The sequence below is a fragment of the Peromyscus leucopus genome, chromosome 5, assembly GCF_004664715.2.
Source record: "Peromyscus leucopus breed LL Stock chromosome 5, UCI_PerLeu_2.1, whole genome shotgun sequence".
NCBI lineage: Eukaryota > Metazoa > Chordata > Mammalia > Rodentia > Cricetidae > Peromyscus > Peromyscus leucopus.
Genome location: NC_051067.1, coordinates 109,038,128 through 109,046,472, shown reverse-complemented (window position 1 = coordinate 109,046,472; position 8,345 = coordinate 109,038,128).

Below are 8,345 nucleotides of genomic sequence, written 5' to 3'. Positions count from 1 at the left end.
GGCACCAAAACTACACAGAGAAACCCTGTCTCAAAAAAACCAAAATAAATAAAATAAAGAGGTTCACAGTGCATGTACTTTGAGCTGGGGGTAGCAGCAGCTGCCTCATAAGCTCAGTTAATAACTATATTAAGATGCATATGAAGTACTTACCACAAACTCGACAATACCATCCGCGGTTACAGGAAGTGTACCAGGGCAAGACAGCCTGGGTGCAGATTCTGACTCATAATTCAGCTTGTGAATGTCAGCCATGTAACTTTTTATTCCTCAGTTTCTCTTTCTATAAATGAGGGGTGATAAAAGCACTTTGGTAGGATTGCTAAAGAGAACTAAATGAGGTAATGTATATTAAGTGTCTCATAAGCACTGTGTAAGTGTGAACTCATTTTTAACAGAATAATCACAGTTAATTATCAATTCAGATGTAGGCCTGACTCCAGGACAAAATATTATTTTGGCCAATGTGCTTTAGACTAAGACAGAAAAATGACAAACTGAACTTGACAATTTTTTTTTGTATTATTTTCACTTAAAAAAAAAAGTGTGTATGTGAGTGTGTGTGTGTGTGTGTGTGTGTGTGTGTGTGTGTGTGTGTGTGTGTGTGTAATTTTGAGATCATGTCGAATATAGCCCAGGTTGGCCTCAAACTCACTATGTATCTCAGGATGCCTTTGAACTTTTCACCTCCTCTCTCCACTACGCCAATGCAAGCATTACAGGCGTGCACCACCATGCCCCATGTCTTAGTCAGGGTCCGATCGCTGTGATAATGCACCACGACCAAAGAAACTTGGGGGAGAAAAGAGTTTATCTGGCTTATGCTTCTGTATTACAGTTCATCATCAAACGAAGTCAGGGCAGGAACTCAAATAGGGCAGGAATCTGGAGGCAGATGCTGATGCAGAAGCCATCGAGGGGTGCAGCTTACTGTCTGGCTCCTTAAGGCGTGCTCAGCCCAGTTTCTTATAGAACCCAGGACTGGGCTGGGCCTTCCCACATCAATCGCTAATTAAGAAAATGTCCTGCAGGCTTGCCTACAGCCTGATCTGATGGAGGCATTTTCTCAGTTGAAGCTCTCTAAATGATTTCAGCTGTGTCAAGTTGACATAAAACTAGCTAGCTCACGCAGCTTGAAAACTGTATTTTGAGCCAATGCAGCACATGTACTTATTTCTAAAGGTTAATAGTGTTACAGTCTCCTGCTAGAGCAGACTGGTTCTTCAAGTTTCCACATGGAGAGCCACACATGAACCTACCACGAACCCTCTCACAAGTAGCTGGGATTATAGATGTGGCACCAGGCTGGTGCCTTCCCAGTTCTTTTTTGTGTTTAGTTTTTCATCTTACTATGATTATGTATATGTGAATATGGGCACACACGGGTGTGGGGGTTGGAACAAGTGTCCGTTCTCTCTTCCCATCTTTACATGGGTTGGGGTATTGATTCAGTTGTGAGGCTTGTGTAGAATCTACTTCTGCCTACTAGGCCATCTCACCTGCCCATTTTTTAAAAATTATTATTATTATTACTATTATTATTATTATTATTATTATTATTATATGTATATAGGCATTTTGCTTGCATGTATGTCTGTGCACCACGTGTGTACCTGGTGTCCTGAGAGGGTGCTGGAACCCTGGGACAGGAGTTACAGATTTGGGCTGCCATGTAGGTGATGAGAATTCAAGGTGGTTCCTCTTGAAGAGCTGCCAGTGAGTGCTCTTAAACACTAAGCCATCCCTCCAGCCTTGATTTTCGCTTTTATGTTTTGTGTTTCCCTGCTGGGATTAAAGACATGCACCACCACTACACAGCCTGATGTCTGCTTTTTCTGAAATGAGGTCTCATATAGACCAGGCTGATTTTTGCTGTGGGATGTCTTTCTGTATGCTGTGAATATGTGCTGCTCTGATTGGTTGATAAATAAAGCTATTTGGCTATGGCAAGGCAGCTTAGAGGCAGGCAGGAAATTCAAGCAGATAGAGAGGAAGAAGAAAAGAGAGAGGAGATGCCAGCTGCTGCCGAAGGAGTCGCCAGCCAGACACAGAGGAAGCAAGATGACAAGGCAGAACTGGGAAAAAGGACCAAGCCACATGGCTAAACATAAATAAGAATTATGGGTTAATTTAAGTGTAAGAGCTAGTCAGTAATAAGCCCGAGCTAATGGCCGAGCAGTTACAATTAATATAAGCTTCTGAGTGATTATTTTATAAGCGGGCCATGGGACTTTGGGGGCTTGGTGGGACCAGAGAAACCTTCTGACTACAGACCTCCAATTTACTATATAGCCAAGGATGATCGTCATTTTTTTGATCCTCCAGCCTTCACCTCCTAAATGCTGGGATTAAAGGGGTACCATACCCAAGTTGCCCCATTAGGGGGTACAGTGTGTGTCAAGTTGACAAGGGTCAGACTTGTGACGGCTATTCTTGGTTGTCAACTTGACTACATCTGGAATTAACTAAAACTCAAGCAGCTGGGCACACCTGTGAGGAATTTTTCTGAAATAAATCATTTGATGTGGGAAGACCCACACTAAATCTGAATCTTTTAAGGTGGAAAGATCCATCTTTAATCCAGGCCACACCTGCTGACAGTCTATATAAAGGACATGGAAAATGGAATCTGCCTGCCTGCTTGCTTTCTCTGGCTGGCAAGTCCATTCCCTCCCTGGCAGTAGAGTCTACTTCTTTGGAATTCCAGCATTTACTGAAGACCAGCTGAGACATCCAGACTCATAGGTAGGACAACTAATGGATTCTTGGACGTTTTGTTGTTAGCCATTTTTGGACTAGCTGGACCACAGCCTGTAAACCATTCTAATAAATCCCCTTTATCTATGTAGAATTTATATAATATATAAGTTCATTCTATCAGTTCTGATCCTATAGAGAACTTGGACTAATACACTCCCCACTTACTCTTTTTTTTTCCTTATTTTTTTTTTTTGGTTTTTCGAGACAGGGTTTCTCTGTGTAGCTTTGTGCCTTTCCTGGGACTCACTTGGTAGACCAGGCTGGCCTCGAACTCACAGATCCGCCTCTGCCTCCGAGTGCTGGATTAAAGGCGTGCGCCACCACCGCCCGGCTTTTTCCTTATTTTTTTAAGGCAGGGTCTCACTGTGTAGCCCTGGTTGGCCTAGAACTTTCTTTTTTTTTTTTTTTTGAAATTGAACACACATTTTATTATATTTAGTGATAATTGGGAAACATTGGGGACTAATTTGGGGTTCAAAACAATCTATATTATACTCTATAAAATCTCAAATATTACCCAACACAAAAATATTTATATAAAAGCTACAGCAGTCTCAGATTGATATCCTGAACCATAAAATATATAGTAAATTATGCAGTGTGGCCTACAACTTTCTATGTAGACCAGGCTAGCCTCAAACTCACAGAGATCTGCCTGCTTCTGCCTCCCAGGGCTAGGATCAAAGGCATGTATTACCATACTCAGCTCTCCTCCCAATTCTTTCTTTCTTTTTTTTTCCCTGGTTTTTCAAGTCAGGGTTTCTCTGTAACTTTAGAGCCTGTCCTGGATATCGCTCTGTAGATGAGGCTGGCCTCGAACTCACAGAGATCCACGTGCCTCTGCCTCCCAAGTGCTGGGATTAAAGGCAGGCGCCACCACTGCCCGGCTCTCCTCCCAATTCTTGAGCCACAGGAAAGTTTTTCAACTCTGTGGTCCCCTCTGGCATTTAACGCCCTCTTGAACAGAAGGTTCCCATCACTTTTGTCACTGCTGCCTGACTTTGTACTTTAGATAGAGATCAGTGTGCACTCTCACACACCGCACCCACACGGGCTCCTCTGTGCTCCCTAAATAGAGATCAGTGTGCACTCTCACACACCGCACCCACACGGGCTCCTCTGTGCTCCCTAAATAGAGATCAGTGTGCACTCTCACACACAGCACCCACACGGGCTCCTCTGTGCTCCCACACGCAGCGATTTTCCTCCATCATCTAGACCATTCTAAGGACAGTTCCCGAACACACATCCTTCTTGTATATCAGCTTGAAGGTTTTGTTTTGTTTGTTTTGGCAGGATCTTTGCTCTGAAGCCTGCCCCAACCTCCCAAACTCTGAGATTACAGGCATTCACTTGGATAGCCAGAGGCATTTCCTTGATACCTGCATATCTGAATACTTTTTAACCATACGCTCCCAAGTGTGTGAGGTAGGCGAGCTGGAGTTCTAGGCCAGCTTAGGTGTACAGCAAGACGTTTAATAATTAATAAACACTTTTGGTGCGGCAGATGCCACTTAGTGGTACAGTACTCGCCTACCATATATGAAAGCCCTGGGTTGGATCCCCAGTGCCAGGAAAACAGTAACAACAACAAAATCTGTTTACCAGAACATTATTTTGAGCCTATTGTCACTACAGAAACAGGTGGTGGCATCAGTTTATAATCTTAGCACTAGGGACGCCGAAGATGGATGCTGAATTCAGAGGCCATCCTGGGCTACATGGTGAGGCCTTGTTTGAAAAAGCAAAAACAAAAACAAAACCCTAGCCAGCCAGGCTCAAATTCTGCCCCCCACCCCCATGATTTTCTGACTCAATAGTAAAACCTGAGAAACCTGGACATCCCGTTTCACTCGGGAGCTACAGCAGGAATAAAGGTCAGTAATGTATGGAGCCATCAAGTCAGTAATGTATGGAGCCATCAGTCACTGGGTGACACACAGCAGGTGTCACGTAAGTGACAAAGTTTTGCAACTGCATTCATAATTCATCAGAAAAACAATTTAAGTCTCTCTTCAGTGCTTTATAAAGGGATCGTCTGTTTTTATGTTCTTTTATGTGTATAGGTGTTTTGTCTGCATATACGTCTGTGTGTCACCTATGAACAGTGACTGTGGAGGTCAGAAGAGGATGTTGGATTGTGTGTTGTCATGTGGGTACTGGGACTTGAACCTAGGTCCATTGGAAGTGCAACAGTGCTATTAACTGCTGAGCCATATCTCTAGCCTCAAAAATTAAGTTTTCAAAATGCATGCACAAGCTGGACAGTGGTGGTGCACGACTTTAATCCTAGTATTTGAGAGGCAGAGACAGGCAGATCTCTGAGTTTGAGGCCAGCCTGGTTTACAGAGAGAGTTCCAGGACAGCCAGGGCTACACAGAGAAATCCTGTCTTCAAAAAATGAGAGAGAGAGAGAGAGAGAGAGAGAGAGAGAGAGAGAGAGAGAGAAGCAAGCAAGCATAAAAGTGGCTGACTGAGCAAGCTTTGAATACACAGAACAGACATCTGTTTAGCTAAATGCTGTCAGATGTTTGCTACCCATTACAGACTTTATGTAGGGTTTTCTTACCCTAAATTTTTGTAAATGGAATCATAGCCTTCTCAGATTATCATGAATCAAGCAAGATTTGTCACGCATCTGCCAAACAGCAGGAAGAGTGCCTGATAATGAATTCTTATTAGCATCAGAGATTAGACATGAGGTTCAAAGGCTGGCAGAAGAATGGGGCTATCCCTTCCTGTCACTAATCCCCGATTCCTGCCACGGTGGAATCACCAGGTCCTAATGAGTGATCTACTCTGACCTAATGTTGGTCATGCTAGAAAGCTATCAGTCTGTGAGAGAGGTAATTATAAAAATGGTTTATTCCCTTCCTTCACACAATCACCAGAACCTCAACCTCTGTTTTTAAATTTCCCCAACAGTTTAGCTAGTTCCAAGAAAAACAGTCATTTGAGGCCCAGCACTGCAGATAATAAAAATTACCTCGTGTTGGCGTTTCTTCACCAGTAGAAATAGAACTCCAAATTGTTTTCTGGTTCCTACTCACATCTCTTAACATGGCAGAACCTGGAGAGCTGTTATCTTGCAACTATCAAATGAGAGATCCACTTCCAACAAAGAACCCCGAAGAGCCACAGCACACCATAGTAACTTAGGTTAAACAAATGTTGGCAGAGATACAGAACTTTGTGCACCCCAACTGTTTTCATTCAGAATACCTGAGAAGTAGAGCACCAACATTTCTTTAAAAAAAAAAAAAAAAAAAAAAAAAGCAGATTTTTTAATTTAAAAAGCAACTGTAGTCAGGACAAGAAAAGGAAAACAGTATCTTTATTGTGTAGTTCTAACAAACATTCACTGTGTGCACATTCCAGTAGAAAGAGACAAAGATCTTTGTTCAAAATAAGCTGAAATCAAATAGGTAAACAAACTCCATCACTGAATACACAGAAGGAATGTCAATATTAGTTACTCACAGTGGAGGGTGCAGTAAAAAGCAAGTTAAAAAACTGAAATGGTGTTCTGCCCAAGCAGCCAGTGTAGGCGATACAGGCGTGGGCAAGGAGTGACCACTGAAATTCTTGAGTAAGACACTGGGTATAAGGCAGGTGACTGGCACGTCTCTGCTTCTTCAGAAACCCCCTCCTAGGTCACCCCCACAAATTCCAGAGCTGGCCAAATATGACGGAGCTCTCCGTTACTTTTGCGCTATCTGGCAACTGAATCGCACAGCTTTAAAACTTCGGTTTCTTGTTGAGACATGCCATGTCTGGATGCATTTCCCTTGGGGTAGGAGGCAACAACAGTCATGCTCTGCTTCAGCCACCCAGGCGGACTTCAGCCAGACAGGTATCACCTGAGATGAAGTATGAGTGCCACACGTGATGACACATCCGTCTTGTAAAAGCACTTCTCTCTGCTCCACAGCAGCATGAAATGAGCACACACCCAACACCATCAGCCCCGGTGGCAACTGCTCAAAGATTGAGCCCATAGCTCAAATGATAGCTTTGGACAGACTCTGCTGAAGTAATCACACAAGGAGTTGTAAACACAGCCCATAAACTGCGTCCCATTGCTTTCTTTACACACATGCAGTCACTTTCTTTACACACATGCAGAAAGGAAAACCAGCTCCCAGGGCCAGGTAGGAACTTTAAGAGAATGGGCAGTAACACCGTGTGTCTCTTTTGTGTTTGGTGGCAGCGGGCCACTTCAAGAACAAACAACCAAACACCCCACAAGTTGGGGGTACTGTCAGCCAACAGGGACAGTCTGCATGACCCACAAATGTCAAGGCTTCTTTAACAAGTTCAGTCTTTCATGCTGTATTGCTTTGTTCAGGAAAAGCCTTAACAAACTCTCAGCTAAGACCTCCCTCCTCCCCTAGCTGTTTCTGTAGGCAACAGAATTAGAGCAGACAGACCTAAAAGGGGTTTTGTGATTTTGTTTTGTTTTGAGACAGTCTCACTATGTAGCTTTGGCTGGCCTGAAGCTTGCTACGTAGACCAGGCTGGCCTAAAACTCAAGAACTGTCTGCCTCTGCCTCCAAGCTCTGGGAATAAAGTCATGCACCACCATGCCTGGCCAAAAAGAAAAAAAAAAAAAGCAACTTTTTATAATATAAAATGACATCACATTATCAGTGGTTCAAAAGAAGCCCTGGGTATTAGATGGATTTCATAAATGGCAAAGACAAAAGTATGAAAATCTTTTCCTTCTGGCTCTCAGTAAAAGAAACAAGCTCAGATAAAAGCAGGGAAAGGACATAGATGTGAAGCAGAAAAACACAATTTTTGTATTGATGTTTACCATAGAAATATCAAAACACCAATATTTTACTTAAAAAATACAGTTCATTTTTGTGGGGGGTGTTGAGACAAGGTCTCTCTATATAGTTCTGGCTGTCCTGGAACTTGCTCTGTAGACTAAGTTGGCCTTGAACTCACAGATCCTCCTGCCTCTGCCTCACAAGTGCTGGGATTAAAGGCGTGTGCTACCACTGCCCAGCCAAAAACAGTTCTTAACATTTCCTATAACCAGAAAATTTTCAATGGGATGTAAAGCCGATTGCCAACATATTCACAACTGATCCAAGTGATCTTCAGGCTTAGTGTCAGCTTGAACATTCCCTTCTTGTACCTCCGTGTGCCTCTGTTCTTTCCATGTAGCCTGGCTAGCACAGAAGTGGACTCCAGGCCTCAGTGCACAAAGCCTTCCTCACCTTTAAGTGGAGGCGTACTCAGTCACGCCACTTGTTATAGAATGACGACTCTTATTCAATCTATCATATCACAGCCATCTCTAAAGAGAAAGTTCAAGTCTGTATCCCTGATATATAAAAGTCATCTAGAAGTTACTCTAAAATATCATATCCAAGTATGTAAGGAAAAGGCTAATGTTAGTTGGATGAATTCTGAATTCATTCAACTGCTAAATCATAGGATAGAAGTCCTGGGCTGAACTTTTTCTTAAATAGTTTGCATGGCAGACTGGTTTAATGTGCAGTTTCCTGTCCTGTCAAGCCCCTGGCAAGCTGGAAGGGAGGCAGGAGACACTTCCCAGCATCTCTGGTCCTTCT